Here is a 19413-nt window from a genome sequence, read left to right as displayed (position 1 = left end):
AATCTGGAAAGAGGGTTGGGACACTGGACATGAGAAGGTTGAGGCATTAGCCCGAATAGCACCCCGGATTAACCTTGCAAGGGGGTTAGGACGCTGGACTCGGTTAATCTCCACAAAGAGTTCAATTATCTTGTATCCACCCCCAGAAAAACTAATTGTCTGGTTGTACAGTACCTGCCAGACTCCATCATTCTGAACAGGAAAAAGTTGGAACCAAGTTTGGCCTGAACCAGTGGGCATGCTAATTTTGGCCTGAATATCAAGGTCATATCGATCCTGATTCAATCCGAGGTTCTGAGAAATAATCGATTTCAGAACCAACAAATCAGTACCCGAGATTACAGGTATCACAGAAACAGGCCCGATACTGTAATAAACCCCATTAGGGCCTGTTAAAATCTCACCACCAGTGTAAATAAATACCATAACAGCCATTTGGTATGACTATAAGAAAATCTAAAATTAAAAATTAATTAAATTAATTATAAATACTAAATTTTTTTTTAAAAAGAAAGAAAATAAAATACTTACAGCTGAAGTGGCACTAGTGGCATATGACCTTTGTGCGTCAAATGAATCTCTCTCTGCTTCTTTGCTATCTGCTTATATAAAATGAATATCTCTCTCCTCTATAATACAACTCTGTATATATATATATATATATATTATTTCAGGGTGCCCTCTACCCCAGAAAACGGCCCTGGTCGCTACCCCCCAAAGCGGTCAGCCCGCTGGGCCTAAAGCCGGCCCAATATAGTGCCCGATTCCCACCAGAGCGGCCACGTTCAGCCTACCCGCTTCGCGCCAAAGCGGCCATGCTATTTTTATTAAATCCAGCCACCGATGGTGTTTTGGTTTATTTATTTTCTTAAAATGGTATATTTAAAAATTTCGGTTATGTAGATGCGTGGTTTATGTGCATGTAGTTTTTTTTAGTATGCATGCATGTACTAAGTGTTGAATGATTTATTTATTTGCATGTAGTATAAATAAATGGTTTATGTTTATTTTGTTTTTTAAGTAGTATAAGTAGTTTATGTAGTATAAATAATGTAAAGTAATAGAATTAATGTGAATATTTGATTGGATTTGCATGTTATGCCTGTCAATATTGAATGTTAATTTTTTTTTTATGTATTTATTTATATTTCAGTGAAAAATGAAAAGAAGTGAAAAATCTTTATTGCAGTTGCCTCATGCACAACATCAATCACATGCGGCAACTGTAAAGGTGTTTGTTTAATATCGGTTTGGATTTAAATTTACTTATTAAATTCTTGATTTCAAATTTAATTTTTGGTTAAACTTTTTTTGCATGACAATTATTGTTCCAGCCTGATCATGCACTGCGTCCTGGAGCTTTGCAAATGCACATTGACTACCATGAAACTATGAAATAAGGTTTGAAGAATTTAGGATTGTATCAGATGGTCAAAGTCCACCACTGCCAGATTGATAAAGAGTTGATCACTGCTCTCGTGGAGAGGTGGAGGCCCAAGACAAATAGTTTTCATCTTCCGGTAGGGGAGTGCACAGTGACATTGGAAGATGTTAGCTGTTTGTGGGGCTTATCTGTTACCGGTAAAATATTTTTTGCTGCTAATTTAAACTTTTGTTATTAAATGAAATTTTGTACTAGTATAATTTTGTTTAACATCTATGTTTACAGGGAAGGCTATCTCTGGATGTACCGATGATAATTGGTCACAATTGATCCTAGATTGCCTAGGACATGAAGTGTATGATGGTTATGAATGGGATGAGAATGATTTTTATCATAAAAAGGTGGAGAATTTGGGTCAACCCAATGAGAAAATATCAATCTTACAAAACTATGTGCGTCTTGCATGGTTGAGAATAAATTTTGCAAATACAGATTTGGATGGAGAGGAGGACCAGGATGTTATCAATCGGCACACACGAGCATATGCAATGGAGTTGTTCGGGACTATAATGTTTCTCGATTCGAATTCAAGCTCCGTTCGATTAATGTATTTACAATTCCTGGAGGATTTAGGACCTCGAGGTGATAATTATTATAACTAGGGAGGTGTTGTACTAGCATGCCTATATCGGGAGTTGTCATGGGCATGCAGATATAAAGCAAGTTCAATTAATGGTCCATTACTACTGTTGCAGATGTGGTCTTGGACCCGGTTTCCTATAGGCCGGCCCAGACCACATGATTTACCATCTAACAACGAACCAGTGGATGAGAGACGAGCTTATGGAGCAAAATGGACTATTCCGCATCGATGGAAGAGTAACCCTAGGAAAGGTACATTTGAATAATAAATATTATGTTTTTCCATATAAGTTTGTGTTGAATGTACACTTATAATTGTCATGTGTTTACAACTTAGGCACATCGCATTATCGGGGTCAGTTTGAGCGTTTGAAGTCCAATGTTGTCAATTGGATGCCGTACAAAGGTTACGAAAACATAATGCACTGGCACTGGATAAGAGACCAGGCGTTCTTTCCATGTCGCATGTGATGCATCCATTTCTAGGAGGTAGAGTATCACCTTCCCGAGAGGATTTTTCGACAGTTCGGATTATTTCAGGCAATTCCTCCGCCGGCTCCGCCAGCCTTCAGCTATCTTGAGGATATCCGCAAATGGACACGAGGACGAGGGTTGTTTGAAGACGGATCCTCTGTGGACTGGAGCGAACATTTTCACCAATTTATCGTGGATCCTCCCCAAAATTTTACACAGCGTTCTGAACATGGACAAGTTTATCCTTATCTTCCAGATAGGTACGGTTAAATCCTACCCTTATAAAATGAAATATTTACATTTGACAATGCTAGAAAATATTTATTAATTTTTATTTTTATCCAAGGTATCGCGAGTATATGAAATGGTTATTCCATCATGGCATGTTAAGTGTGTATGCAAAGCAAGACAATGAAGAAATTCTGAGCCAGGCACTACCCGAACAGGAAGGAGACGTAGCAGATATTGGGTATGTCCCAGATGCCATGATTCAAGCTCGTTTGGTAAGTACATGGATTTTTTTAATAGCTAAATTTATTTTATTGTATCACACAAATTATCTTTTAAATATTTCATTTTCTTGTAGAGGTTCCGCCATTTGAAACAGACCGCAAAAGGAATTAGCATGGTAAAGATGCCTGTGTAGAAGGCCTTTGGACTTATAATGCTTGAAAATTGTCGCGATGTCCTATCCGATCTTGGGCAAATGCACCCAATTGGGATTTAAGATCGGCTTTGGATTCAAACATCTCTCCCACTGAAAATTGACCGTCAATTCTAGGTGGATAACAAAAAAATGTTTCATCCTTGTACGTCATCGGCACATTGTCATTAAATGCCGGAAAAGGATGCTGCAATCCTCGATTAATAAAGGGAATAGAATTTACCCACTCCTTCATTACATCTTGCATTCTAATTTGATCCTCCATTTCAGCCATATCATCTTCCTCGACAGCTGAGCCACCAAGGTCAGAGTTTGTGTCTGAGGTAGTATTATTATTCATCTCGTTAAAACGAGTTACCAAATCATCCACTATCGGTATTTCGGGTGGGTCATCACAATATATGGGTGAATCAGACACCGTTGTATCTCTACTACTTCCAGGTACACTACCCGGATATGGGTCATAATTGGTATGACTAACAACTAGTACTGACTCAACCACTAAATCAAGAAGTTTAAAATTCAATACCGGAGTGGCATATTCAAGCATCATGTGCCATATCGTTTCCTTGTCTACACTAAATAACTGGTATTTTTCTGCTGAGCCAGGTGGTGCCGTGTTCAAACGAGCCTTGATTGTCAGATCGAACTGACTATGGAGCAAATGAATGCTAACATATATATGTTTTCTTAGCTCATCAAGACTCGTTGAATTAGTAACAGGAAATGTGCAGGTCGGTGCGTCTGAAATTTCACGTACAAAATAAACATTTATTATCACTTGAGACATTATCTGAACAAAAAAAATTCACAATTAATACTCGATATCATTTTCAATTTTACAACCTAAAATATGATCGTTATTGAAAAAATAAACTTACTACAATCTTTAGATGAAAACTACCAATACACATAAACTATTTATAGTACAAAAAGGAAAAATTATACATAAACCATTTATTTATACTACAATTATTACATAAACCATTTATACTACATAAACAATCTATTCTACTCATTTATTCATAATTGCATATTATTTATCAAAAATAAAAGAATCAAATGCATACCTAACGAAATTTGTAGATCTGAAGCTCTTTTTGTTCCTCTTTCAAAAATATACAAACTTATGTAATTAAAAAAAATAAACACACTAATTATGAGAGTACAAAAAAAAATTTAGATGAAGGAAGGAAGAAAGAAAGAAGAGAGAAGATGAAAAAAATGGGGAAGAGATGCATTGACTCGGTGAGGAAGAAGCAGGAGTCACGGTATGATTGAAAAAAACAAATAGGGACCGGACCGTGGGGTTCCCACGGTCTTGAGATATATTCATCAAGACCGGACCGTTCTCACGGTCTTGATTTCAATTTGGGTAGACTGCGTGGTTCCCACGGTCTGTATAAAATTTGCGGATCTTCTGTGGCAATTTTCGTGAAAAAGTGGAAAAATAATATAAATTTTTTTTGCAAGACCGTGTAGTTTCCACGGTATGGAAAAAAAAATTTAGAGACCGTGGGAACGGTCCGGTCCTTATGGTTTTTGAAAAAAAATATATAATCATATTGGTTCCGTAAGATTTATTTTATTAATTATGGTTTATGAAAAAAATTCCATGTGCACGGTGCAATTAAATATACCATACTAATGTCCTGAAGTTCGTTACTTCGTTCTATTTTTTTTCTTAATAAAAATGTGATCAAACCTCTTAATTTTGGGATAAACGATATTTTTAGTTTTTTCATTAAAATAAAAATAAGCCGTCAAATTTCTTCTAATCGAATTTTAAACTGAGAATGTCTCGTACGAAGAATGGCTAATTAAATCAAAAGATTATTTAGTCTATCTTTGAAACTGTTTACAAAAGGTTCACAAATCACAATATGAACATCTCTGAACCTTGCAAATTGCAATCTGTGGCTACAATATTTTTGGATTTTCGTCATCGATCCTAATGCAACAAATTGTGCGGCCTTATGATTGCTATGTAGCATAGTGACAAATGAATTATTCGGGTTCGGTTCGGCGAGGTGAAAAATTCGTGATTCGGCTATAATTCGGATATGATTCGGGAATGATTCGGAATTATCCGGATCAGAAATCTCAGTCCTGCAAGAGAGCAATATATATATATATATATATATATATATATATATATATATTATGGAAAAAAATCGTAAAATTTGCGAATTATTCGGGTTTAATTTGGTCAACCGAATAATTCGGCGTTTGGATCGGCATCACCAAAAAAATGAATTATTCGGGTATAATACGCTAATCTTGTCACTATAATGTGTAGTGTGTAATGTGTTAAATTCCGTTTACTTTGACACGCTAGACGCTTAACAGCAGAATAATAGGTATATAAAATCTGACTTGGCCATTGTTCATTTTCCTGTTTCTGCACATTATAGAGTACCATATAAAACCAGGAGGTACCTCCTTTTACAATCAGATCCGTTAAATGTCCCAGATAAAATAAATGGGAAGGGCCTGAAAGTATTGATTTTATACTGAAATCGGGCCACATCTAGGCCTAATTATGCAGAAGTAATGATTGTGGGATTTAAATTTTAGTCAGAACCAAATTTTGGACCAGGCTAGACCTGCTATTGATCCATAGTGCAGTTCTTGTTTTTTTCCCCGCTCCTTTGTCCTTTTTTACTATTTTTAATATATATTTTTTATTGCATTTGTCTTTTTCTTCATGAACTTTTAAATCAGCTATAGTTGTCCCTAATAAAACAGCGCGCATCTTCTCGGCACCTAAATAATCAGATTGTGTCGATGTTTTCATTTGTGGTTCTCAATAATAACGTGTAGCAGGGAGAATCATCTTTTGGACTTACTAGTGATAAAAGACGACACTGTTTGTGTGAAAGATTGTGAATTAAAAATCAGGATAGAAAGTTCTTTGTGAACATTTAAATTTAAAATGGTAGATTTTGACCTTTCTCTTAAAAATAAAAATAATTAGCTCATTGTTTGAGTTCGAATCTGATATGTTCATTATAAATTAGCACGAATGTTGTAATTGTGGATTGGCATCGCTGGCACTAAACCCTAATTTTTATGAATTTGTATCGAGTATGGCTAATAAAACACCGGTGTCATTTAAGTCTATATAACACCAACTCTAAAATATATCGAATCGACTTCAAATGGTGAATTCATACATTCAAACTAATCTACTTTATTAGTTGTGTGTTTACATGCAAAATTATACATTTTTGAATTTATTTAGTATGAAGTCAAGCGGTCAAATGAGTGAGTTATTAAGTTAATTTTAATACATTTATTTTTCAAGATTTTTACCGCTTGATTTGATACTAAAATAACTTGAAATCATAAAAAATCTACATGTAAACGCATCACTCATAAAGTTAATTGGTTTAATCGGTTTGGATTAATCGTTTGAAGTCTATTCAATCAATTTTAAAATTAGTATCATATGACACTAATGTCATATTAACCGGACTCATTTGTATCCCCTCCAAACTCCAGTACCTGAAGTGCAACAAGTAAATCTGGATCATTATATTAATCTGATATGCAACTACATATGCAGTGGGATATGCGAATAGTCTATGCGAACTTGTATTTTGTAAAAAAAAATACTAACTAGTAAAGTTCTTCAGACAAATACAGTAACATAATTTCTTAAAATGAGAAAAAACAATAATATATTAGTATTATGTAATTTACATTGAATATTCGTTACATGTTCATATGCAAGTGGTTTCGTGCGCTGCTGAAAAATATGCAGCCGCATATTTTGTTTTTGTGGTCTCATTTTAAAATTAATTTTATGAAGATTGTTGTTCACTCATCACAGTGATTGTGCTTAATATTTGACATTTATTATTTTAAAACAAAGGATATACTACCAAATTTCATTTAAATATTTGGGTCGCATTGACAACTAATGAACTCATTTAAAATTATGCACAAGTGGTGAAAGAAATTTAATGTCATACATCACTCTCATTCATAGCTAGGCCCTTTCATGAAAAAAGAAAAAGTAAACCGGCGTCACTTCATAGGCCCCAGTGAAGGATAAGCTAGTCTCCGTGGTTTGGTCGAATAGCACAAAGTTCCAAATAGGGATGCTATTCAATTTTACTTTATTTTATTTTTTTATGAGATTTCCATTTTTGTTTTACCTGTCTTTGTTTGAATACGTCAACAGAACGCAGAATTAGAAGTGCTACTTTTATCCGATTACCCGGATCCGATCCGGAACCGACCCGGATCCGATTAATTTGAATAAGGTATGGTTTAAAAAATATAACCGGTTAAATTATGGTCATGGTTACAAAATTAATAATTTAATATCCGACCCGGATCCGAATCGGAACCGATACTATAATGGGTGGGATATGGGTTTCATTTAATTATCCGATCCATAACCGAACCCGACCCGATACCCGTATAAATACCCGATAAAACATATATTAATAACTATTAATATGTAAAAATGCAACTTTAGATATTAATTTTTGCATAAGCCGTGGTGAGCCCAGTACTTTTTTAAATATGAAAAAATAGAATGCAGTGACATATTCGTTATGTTTATACACATAGATGGATGCCAAATAATGGATACATCCTTCAATATTTGCCTTGATATCCTCTGCATAATAATGAAAATTTATTGCTCTCATTGATATGTCATTTCTACAAATTATTAGTATTTCATTCATAGATTTTTTGAACTATAGAAAATGAAATCGTTATCTCTAATATTTTACTTTTTAAAAATTATATTTCTTCTTCAATATTTTTTTTTCAAAAGTTATTTTCTCTCCATCCTTTTGATTTTTTTTGTGACATATACCCACTCCGGATCCGGAACCACCCCATATCTGAATCGGACCCGATAATCTACAAACAAGTTATGGGTATATATCTACCTGGAACCGAAAGACTGGACCCGAAATATCTACGGATAGATAGGTACCCGGATCCGGACCCGACCCGAATTGAAACAGATAAGTGTATGGATCGAAATTTGGACCCGAACACTTTTAGGGTATGGGTCCAAATATAATAGTATCCAGACCCGATCCGACCCGATAGCACCTCTACGCAGAATTTCGGTGACAGATTTATTTTCCCCTTTCCTTGTTTTCTTTATGTGCCCGATATTTGAGAGTAAAATACAAGGTTCTAATTAAATAGCGATTATAACGGTAAAGCGGGGAGAAAAAAAAAACTATTGCAAATAGCGTAGCTATAGCAGAAGCTATCATACATGGCGTTTTTTTTCCTCTTCAAATTTTATATTCTATATTTTTACTAATTATCAATATAATCAATATTGGAGAATTGAGGTAACAATTAAATAACAACTAATCTAAGTCTATACTTTTTATCAATTATGCAAATAAGAAGGAAAAAAAATCTAAAAAGTAACATTATTTAATAGTTCATACTTCATAATATTATATATTATAATAGAAGAAGTACAATTAATTTTATAAGATAAATGAAGTCAGTATATATATTTAAACATCTTATATATTATAATAATAATAAAAATTAACTTTCAATTGAAACGAACAATAATAATTTTACAAATGAATACTATATAAAGAACAATCAAAAGGAAGAATTAATATTTGAATATTTATCGATATAGAATAAGAGAATAAATCATAAATAAAAACATAAGCACATAGTTTGATTTATCATACTTATCATAGAAGACCATGTAGCATTAGAAATAAGAATGGAAGTACATAAGCCCATATAAATTGCAAAAAAAAAAACAAAAAAAAACACAAAAAAAAACATGTAGAATAGAGGTAGCAATAACATGTCACACATAGCAGTCAGCTATTACAGCTATAGCGGCCGTAGCTGAGTTAGCGCACTTTTATCTCATAACTTAGCGTTTATAATTTGAAAAAGCTATAGCGCCACTGTAGCTAGCTATTTAGAACACTGGTAAAATATGTATAATTGTTTTAAAATTAAACATTCAAATATAGTCTTCTAAATTTTAATGTTCATAAATAAAACCTTATCTCATTCAAAGCATGGCGGAATCATATTTTAGAATTATGAGAGTTAATTATATAAAAAGTTTCTATGAAAAATAGAAGTTAGTTTCACTATACCATAACATTTTTTTTCTGAATTATATAGAAAATTATATATGTATACATAACTTTATAGAAAAAAAAATGGAGATCAATTGATGATAATTTTTAGTCTATAGAAAATATTAAAAAAAGAAGATAGAAAAATAGGAGTACTAATAAATTTTCATTGGTACAGAAATCGGTAGGAATTTTACCTATTCAAACCAGCTCTTTTTTCTCAATTAAAATATAAACAGTTAGAAAAAAATTGTGGGGTATCTTAGAATTTAAATGTACTAGAAGGAGTCCATCTATTTTCCTAAAACATTTTATATTTTAATAGATTTTTTTTTAAAAGAACATTTACCGATCCAAACTATAAATTGGTAAAATCCTAACAATTCTTCTACTCATAAAAATATGTTGATACTTTTTCTATTTTTTCTTTCTTCATTTTTTAACACTTTTAATAGACAAAAAATTCTCTCAATTGACTCTATTGCTTATACTTACCTCCATCTCTGATACAGACGCATTATTATTTCTAATAACGGACGGTCTAGATTAATTCTAACTGAGTCAAACTCAATTCAGTGCCAATTGTAACTAGTGTATTAATCTCGAGCAAGGGCAGGGCGGGCCAGGAATATCCGGGTACGGGCATGGGTAGAGGTCGGGCACGGATATCACGGGTAGACGGGTATCTCGGGCCGGGCATCCTGGGTATTTTTTTCAAAAACCGTGCCCTACCCGTCCTATACCCGTGCCCGTTGTACCCTTGAGGGGCAGGGCGGTCCGTTTTTTTTTTTTTTTTTTTCTGTTTTTTTTAACATTGTTGTATAAATATTACTACGTGTTTATAATTCGACTTTTAAAATCTTAATAGTTCAATATCAAATAATATATATATATATATATATACATACATACACACATAAAAGATTTTTTTTTTATTTAGAATTACTGTAAAATGATTTAACAGAACCAGCCCTGCAGTTTTGTTTTTTCGGAAAATAGCCTCCATCGGTCCTAGGGATCGGTGGAGAAGAAAAAATAAAACCTACACCGGTCCGAGGGACCGGTGGAGACCCATTTGACCCTGCCACACACGGTTGCACGAAAAGCTACAAAATTAACCCTACACCGGTCCTAGTACCGGTCCCTAGGACCGGTGGAGTCTCAAAACCATCTCTGCACCGATCCTGTGGATCGGTGGAGAATGTAGGTATTTCAGGTGCGTCCCGCACCTTTCTTCTTCCCTCTTCTCTCTTCTTCACTTCTCTGCCGCCATTCTTCTTTCATTTTTTTTTCATTATTTCGTTTTTTTCAATAGAATAGAGGAGTTGCCATATGAATAGATCGCCACCACCATTGTATTCAGCATTGTCTCCTGATTATTATTGTGAGTTTTTTTTTACTCATATGTTTATATTTGGTGTTGTAAAATTAAAAAATATTTGGAGTTAATTTAGTGTTTGATTTTTGTTCAGCAAAATGTCACTGCTATTGATCAATGTATATTATGGCGGTAACCTCCAAAGCACTTCAACAGGTGTTGGTTATGACATAGGAGCTGCATTTACCTTTACCGTATCTGATTCTACTAGTTTTGCTATTATAAGACGGCAAATATACGTTGGGCTTGAATTGCTTCTGAGTCAAGTCAAATTGACAATCAGGGTACGTATGAACACAGCACAACCCGGATCGTACCATTTCTCACTATTTTTGATAGAAAATGAGGAAACTTGGGATGTCATTAAACAAACTGCAGCTCAAGTGGCTGGATTCAAGGTTATAGAATTGGTAGCTGAGGCGCACCAGGCTAGAAACCAAACCAGTTATGATCTGTGTCCAGATAGTTTGCCTAGAGGTAGTAACACACCGTCGGTTCAGACCGGCTTTCATCCTGACTTGCGCAGTGTACCTGTACCCACCTACACACCTCCGGATCGGGCCGGTGATGACCCTTGTGAGCAATCAGATCAGGACACAGAATCTGATACAAGTTCTTTTGATGATGACGATTCGGCTGAAGCATGGGATGCAGATATGGATGAATATGAGGCTGAAATGAACGACCGAGAAATATTGAAGGATTGGCACAAGTCGATCCCATTCCTCAATCGAGGAGATAGACATCCATGTTCATCATTCCACGATGAATTGCCAATGCCATACAAGGATCGTGCATTTTTTGCAAACCCCCCCAGGTTAGATGAAAAATTTGCTGAAGGTCAAATGTTTTAATCCAAAGCCAAACTAAAATCAGAACTTGCTAAATTTCACCTAACCAAAAACACAGAGTTAGCCGTGCTAAACAGCAGCAAAACTAAGTATAGAGTTAAATGTAAATCTTCAAAATGCCAATGGAAATTGTATGCAATTGTAGTACCAACAGGTGCATGGACAATTTCCACCAACCCGTTTATTCACACATGTTTTGGAAGTGCTGAAAGGTTGGATAGTCATCAAATGACTGCCAGAGTAATTGCTGATATTATTAAACCGGCTTTGAAAGATGATCTGGAGTTAAGCATTAAAATGGTCAAGCATCTGGTTAAAGTTAAATTTGGGACAGTAGTGCCCTCGTATAACAAGTTGTGGAGAGGTATGTGAAATATGTGTTTTTGTACAGGAGAATCTGCTGGTATTGAGATAGCAGCATTTTTCTGCACACCTGAACTTTAAAGATTAATTCCCGCCAATTGGCTACACCAAATTTTGTGTTCTTTATATGAAAATTTCTCTTAAGTCATGATCTATATGAATGTAAAACAGTTTTGTAAAACTCGGTCCAGAGCTATGTGAAATATGTGTTTTTGTACAGGAGAATTCAAATAAGCATAATTTAAACAACACATTTAGTCATGCTACAAACATTCAAATAAGCATAATTTAAAGGATAATTAAAGTTAGTCTAATTAAAGTTACAATAGTCCATTAAACATAAATTTAAAGCCAATCTAACATTAACCTTACATGAATGGATCCAATCTAATTACTCTTCTTGTACCTCTACAAAAAAAATTTAAAATGTATCATGCATTATGCAATAAATGATGGATCCAATCAAAAAATTAAAATGTATCATGTTTAATAGAGACACTTACTCAGTCGAAACATGTTAATTCCTTCGTCGGCGCACACGCGGTGGTCCAAGGGCACCAGTCCCGGGATTGTACGGGTGAGTAGGCTGCCTTGTACGGTCTCCAACAGGTGGATCCCGGGAGTGTACGGGTGAGTAGGCTGCCTTCGTTGGCGCACACGCGATTGGTCTCCGGCCTCCACCTCTCAACCAGGGCACTAATCAAATGCGGATCAATCTTGCAATCATTAAGGCGAGCAATTTGATACAACCCTAATCTCTTCAGAGCATCATCCATCCGACTATTGTAAGGAACACTAGTCTGATGTGAATTTATCTGGTTCAATGAAAAGGAAGGCTGCCAAAAAGAAATAAAACATTATAAACCCTTCAAATACTTCATATAATATTTATTTGCAACAAATAATTAATAGATATAATCAAAATTACCATCTCACGAACTTTCCATGCTTTGTGGTTCTGCGGTGCTAATTTCAACAGCTCCGGATAATTCACATTATCCATTGACTCTGTTAGAAAATTTGATAAACAAATATTTTTGCATCTGATGAGAGTTATCACACATAATTATATAAACATATGCCTACAATAATCAAAATTTATGTAAACAACGTATCATCTAATTTTGATTTTAATAATAAACTTCATGAATATTACTAATTTTAAACATTTATAATTTTATCTAATTTTAAACTTCATGATGACTCACACATTTATCTAATTTTACACAAATTATAATACATGTTACTAAAAAGTTACATTATACTACATGAACACTTAATTACACAAATTTATAATACATACACTAAATTACACTAAATTAACATCAAATAAACTCTAAATTAACACTGCATTACACTAAATTATCAACAAATCAACTCTAAATTAACTCTACATTACCAACAAATTACTAAATATACTCCAAATCAACACTAAATTACATCAAATATACTACATTTCACAAAAGAGAAACTTAATTAAATTCAATTAGTTATTCATTAAATTTGGCTAAAATAAGTCTAAATATACTAAACACTACAATTTAACACGACATTTCACAAGAACAATCTAAATATAATAAACAAACTAAATTAATTTAGTTATTTATTTAAATTCGGCTAAAATAAAAAATTAAAAAAGAGGAATATTTACCTTATCAAAATTGTAGATCTGAAGAGTTTCCCAATCTCTTAAACAATTTCAAAATTTTGAAACAATTGGATTGAGAAATAGTGGAATATATTGAGAGGATAAAAAAAAAAAAAAAAAAAAAAAAAGAGTTCTAATGGTTGCTGGAAGGAAGAAGAGGAAGGAAGAAGGGCTGCGTCGGGTCGAAATTAGCAGAAAAAGTCTCCACCGGTCCCCAGGATCCGTGCAGCCTAATTTTGGATCTTCTGTGGCGTTAACTCTACCGGGTGTTTACGGGTGCAAAACAGGGTTACAAAATGCTCCACCGGTCCCTAGGACCGGTGTGGGATGGAAATTTTTGGCTACACCGATCCTAGGGATCGGTGGAGGCTATTTTACGAAAATTTGCTGTCATTGGGCTGGTTCTGTTTAATTATTTGATACGAATTCTATTTAAAAAAAAATCCACATAAAATTATCAAGTCACATCTTTATAATTCCTAAATAAATAAAATTTGTAACTTATATATAAAAATTATTCTTGTGAAAATTTGTATGTTTATTCGGCTAAGTACAAATGTATTTATTTATTTCTTTACATTAGTCATTTTATTTTATTTTCAAATTCTCATTTTAATTATATAGTTTCATAATTTATTTATATCTCGAAATTTTTAATTTACATTTTAAATTGATAATATATTTTCTAAACGTTCATTTTAAATTGATAATATATTTTATAAATAAAAATTACTAATTATTTTAAAACAATGTTGCTTAAATCAATTAATTTAAAAGTCGATTTGAACCGTATATGTATATGTATATGAGGTTGGCTACTCTGCTTACATAAGTATATGAGGGTATATGCTTATAAGTCATTTTTTTCGTTTTCAAAATTCAAAAAATTGATCTGAACTGTTAGATATGATCTAAACCGCATGTGCCGCATTTGATATACATATACATATATTATATATACATACATATATTATACATATATTATATATACATAATATTTAACCTTCTTAAAATATTTTTATATGTTTTTCTTTAAATGCCGCATTTGATATTGTATATGTATAATATATGTACAAACATATACATATACATGCACAAACATATACATATACATATAATATATGTTTATTTGTTTACATATTGAACATATTTATTAAAAAAAAATTATATATGGAGAATTGGAGGGAAATTTGGTTTAAATTTTGAATTTTTTTTTTAAGAAAACAAAAAAAAGGGTATCATGCGCACGGGCACTAAGGGCACAGGTAGACGGGTATCTCGGGCCGGGTATGGTCGAGTTTTTTCCCAAAAAGCCGTGCCCTGCCCGTCCTATATCCGTACCCGCCATACCCATTTACCCGCCTATACCCGAGCTAGGGCACGAGTACCCCCGGGCAGCGGGCACGGGCTGCCCTTCTCGGGCAAGATTAATACACTAATTGTAACCTTAGGGAAGTGCTTTGAGATTTGTGCCAAACTATAAAAGAACAGTCCGGATCTAACACTTTCACCTCCTGAGGTATCTGGGTTGATACGGATTCACTTATCTCCGCCTCCTATCAAAAGCCAGGGCCTTATGAACGCAAAATTGTCAGCTAGCTCACTTTATTATTTTTTGAAACAAGTCACAAGTGTCAAAAAGTTTATTTGAAATAGACTGTCTAGTTAAGCATAAGCCTAGGGGCTAAAGAGATGCGAAAATTCTCCATCTTTTCATGGCACAACTACATCATGCTTTCAACATGGTTTTTACTTTTCACACGTCTTGGATCAATCATAACCAATAACGAATTAAAACTTTGAACTCCGCTTAATTTAAAATTAAGGAAGCGTCTAATTGTCCACAGACTTTTGTCCACAGCTTTAACTTGCGCGAATACTGTAAAATTACATTTATATGCTTTATAATTATACAATATATCACATAAAATGTATCAGTTAAAAACAAAACATCCAGCAACTATTTGAAGTGGTCCCATGATAGTTATAAACACATTGCAACTTGCACAATAGGACAAAAAAATTTGTAATTTCAAACTGTAATTTCAAAAATTACAGTTATAGAATATTATTGGCAGTTAGTGTTAGTTATGAACAATTATTTTGACAAAAAACATGATAAAAAGACAAAATTAAATTTTCCGATTTTTTTTCTTGAATTCACACAAATAAATCATCAAAATAATGAATACTATAAAATTGACCACTTTAACTATAAAAATAATATGTACAAACTATAAAATTATAGACATGCAAAATTCACAGATGAAAACGATAAAGTAAAATGTTGAAAAATATCAATTTTCAATACTATAAAAATCTCAAGTTAAACTGTGAAATGAAAAGGTAAAAACTATAAAATTACAAAATTGTAAAATTAGCAGATTAAATAAAATTTAAAAAATATCAATTTGCAATACTGTAAAATTGTAAACTTAAACTGTGAAAATAAAAAATAAAAACTATAAATTTAAAATAATGTAAAATTAGCTGATGAAAACGATTAAACTACAAATTAAAAAACATAAATTTTCAATACTATCAAATTGTGAAAATAAAACGTAAAAACTATAAAATTTCAATAATTTAAAATAAGCATATGAAAAGGATAAAATAAACTGTAAAAAAATACAAAATTTCAACTTAAACTACAAACATAAAATATACAACTTACAAACAATCAATACTGTAAAATTTCTAAATCTAAACTATAAATCAATTCCATGTATATTGTAAAATTTCTGAATCTAAACATACATACATCATTTGTTTAACAAAACAACAATATTCACCACACACAATATCTGTTCAATACAAACCATAATATTCACCATAAAATAGCAAACCTAATTATATCATTCAACATCCAGAATATCATAAAAAAAAACTACCGTTCTTCGAAATACCATCCTGCAAAAAAATAAAAATAAATAAATAAGGTTATAAAACTGTGAACTATATCTTATAAAACACTTTGCATATGATGTAAAACTGTAAACTATATCCTGTAAAATTGTGGGGACCGAATCTGTGAAAATCAATTAAATGGAAGGAAGATTTAAAAGAGGAAGGAAATCGCCTCCGCAGGAAGATAATCTGATCGGGAAGGAAGTTTTTGAAAATGAGATTTAAAAAGAAAAGAGATGATCGGGAATGAAGATTTAAATACGTGCAATCTGATAAGGTTTTGAATTTTCGTTGGAATGTGGGGACTGAATCTGTGAAAATCAGTTAAACGGAAGTGGATAAGGACTGTGGACAGATGGTGGACAAAGGTCAGTGGACAAAGACCTTTTCTCTAAAATTAATTTTAGCAGTTAATTTTAGGTAAGAGCATAAACCTCATCTACACTGTAAAATATTTTACAAATCTAGCGCCAACTATTCACTTCATAATAAAAATTAAACTTTGAAAAAATTGAAGGCATTTTTGTTTTGAAGAAAGGAGAAAAGATTAACATCTTCGGAAAAAAAAAAAGCAGCATGTTCAAATTGAATTGAAGACTTTTTTTAAAAAAATCAACCTTCATTTTTATTTAAAAAATAAATAAGAAACTAGCTGAAACATTTTTTATGTGTCAAGATAAAATTGTCAAAATTATGTTACAGTAGACCGGTTTTGGTCCCAAAAAAGCTTACAAGAATATTGTCAATAGACAATAGTGTCACTAGTCATATAACTGCGGCCTTGCGCGTCTTTCTCGGATACTTTAGCACATGACTTAAAAGAAAAGAAATGAAAAGAAAGCTGTTTCTAAATTTCATGTCGAACATGTACATGATAACACGAGCAAGAGATTTTTCAAGGAAATTATCATGACCTCTGTAATTAGAGATTTTTTAAATTAACGACCTCTGTAATTATAAATTATCACGAGTGTTAAATTTTATGTCTAAATTAGAGATTTTTTTAACACTCGTGATAATTTCTAATTACACGAGCAAGAGATTTTTCGAGGAAATTATTATTACCTCTGTAATTAGAGATTTTTTTAAATTAATGACCTTTGTAATTAGAAATTATCACGAGTGTTAAAAAATCTCTTGCTCGTGTTGTCACTCGTAAACTAGATTGATTTCAATAGTTGAATTCTTCATTTATCCGCTAATTTAATAGATTTAGAGTTCAACTCACTTGATGAACCTAAGAACATTCTAGTTCTACTCTGGTTTTAGTTACCAGCAAATCATCTCTAATTTAGAGTTCTATTTGAATCTTTTATCAAAGTTTTTGTAAAAGGCCACAAATACCCTGTTATACTAAATAAAAATAATAAATGAATCCAATGTTTATTTAAATAAAGAAATGAATCCAATGAAATTGGTCTTATTTTCTTATAAATTAATATGATTTTTTATTCTGTTTTATTAATAGTAAATGCAAATTCGACAAAAATTTTCAAAATATTCACAAAACTTTCAAACCCTTGCATGCCATGAATAAATCAGAACATGACATAAATCTTGCATTACATCCCTGCTTTAAAAAATTAAGCATCCTTTCATGCAATAAAAAAATTATTCAGAACAGAACGTACAATTTCATATCTTTGACCTTCTTTTTACTATACCCGACGTTCATGCAAAATATTTTATTTTGTTTTTGGTATAAAATTAACGTATGAAAAAAAATAAACATATTAAAACTTAATTGGATATGTTTATCAATACAGCCTTCTAATTATTTTGATATGAAAAGAATATAAAAATATATAGAGATATTAAAATGAATACAACACGTTTTGAAGTCCCAAAGTTGCATCCTTTAAAATAAATTAGCCTTTAAACTAATCTAAGGCATTGCTATTACTAAAATGTTGTATGTTCGAAATTCAATTGTGAATATTTACAGTTAGAGGCTTGACCCTCATTTTTATTACCAAAAAAAAAGAACCACTAGTGAAAAATATGAAAATCAGTAATTTAAATCCGTTATTTTTTTTTCAGGATAGCAATGCAAAAAAAAAAAAAAATGTAATCTATGACAATAAAATTTCCTTTTTGATAGTGTCTTAGCATGATATTTAATTGGAAGGATTCCGTATCAGCTCTTATTATTTTATTGTTGGTGGCCAGAGAAACTTAAATACACTTATTAAGGATTTTTTTTTCAATTTTAAAATCGAAGCTTGTCGTCATAAATATTAAAATATCTTTCGTGTTATCAGTTTCTTCTTAATTTTTTTTTAAATGCTCCAGTAGAAATTGAACGTGCATTTCTTTATTGAAAGATGAAGTCCATCATCATACATGCTAGATCTGCAATTTTTTTTATTTTACCATAAAATTAATCCGGATAATTTTTTACTTTGTTTAATTATCCAGTTTTTTTTTTCTGTCTTAAGCGAACTTCTTCCTTCTAACGATTGTCAATTTAATATCATTTTCAGATTAATTGTGAGCTCCTTAAATATACCTTCCTAGTTTACTATGTTGTTGTCAGTGTTAAATATAAATTATTCATAAAAAATTGGCAGGATTAATTTGTATATACATATATAAACAAGTTGTTGAGTTATCAACAATTTAGATCCCCATTCCTTAAAAAAAAGCTATAATATTCCATTATTGTTATTTTTCTTAAAAAAAATTATTGAAAAATTACGAAATGACGTCTTTACTTGGGTCATAATAGTTTGGCTGCTGACTCTCACAACTTGCCCCCTATTGAATAATTCTTGGTGTAAAATATTATTTTTCTTTGTTATTACTACATAAGATCCCCCGATTTTTTTATTTATATCCAAAAAATAAATTAAATTACAAAAAATAACCACTTCGGCGTTGAATTTTGAAAACTACCCAATCCGGTTACCCAGTAACCGAATTTTTTTTTTCCGGTTACCCAATTCCCGGATTAGTGAAATGGGTCCGGTTATTGGATAATCGGAAATATGAAATGGGT

The 19413-nt window shown here is 32.2% G+C and overlaps 1 long non-coding RNA gene across 1 annotated transcript; it reads left to right on the top strand.

Moving 5' to 3' along the window:
• The first annotated feature begins 1194 nt into the window (after positions 1 to 1194).
• Positions 1195 to 1863, top strand: LOC144559066 (uncharacterized). The gene is made up of 3 exons (XR_013513083.1): positions 1195 to 1231; positions 1335 to 1581; positions 1670 to 1863. It is a non-coding gene; the product is annotated as an uncharacterized LOC144559066 (long non-coding RNA).
• Positions 1864 to 19413: the final 17550 nt, after the last annotated feature.

Source organism: Carex rostrata, chromosome 9 (assembly GCF_964058835.1).
Source record: "Carex rostrata chromosome 9, lpCarRost1.2, whole genome shotgun sequence".
Lineage (NCBI taxonomy): Eukaryota > Viridiplantae > Streptophyta > Magnoliopsida > Poales > Cyperaceae > Carex > Carex rostrata.
The sequence above is the reverse complement of the archived record's forward strand: the minus strand, read 5'-3'. Positions and strand labels throughout refer to the sequence as shown.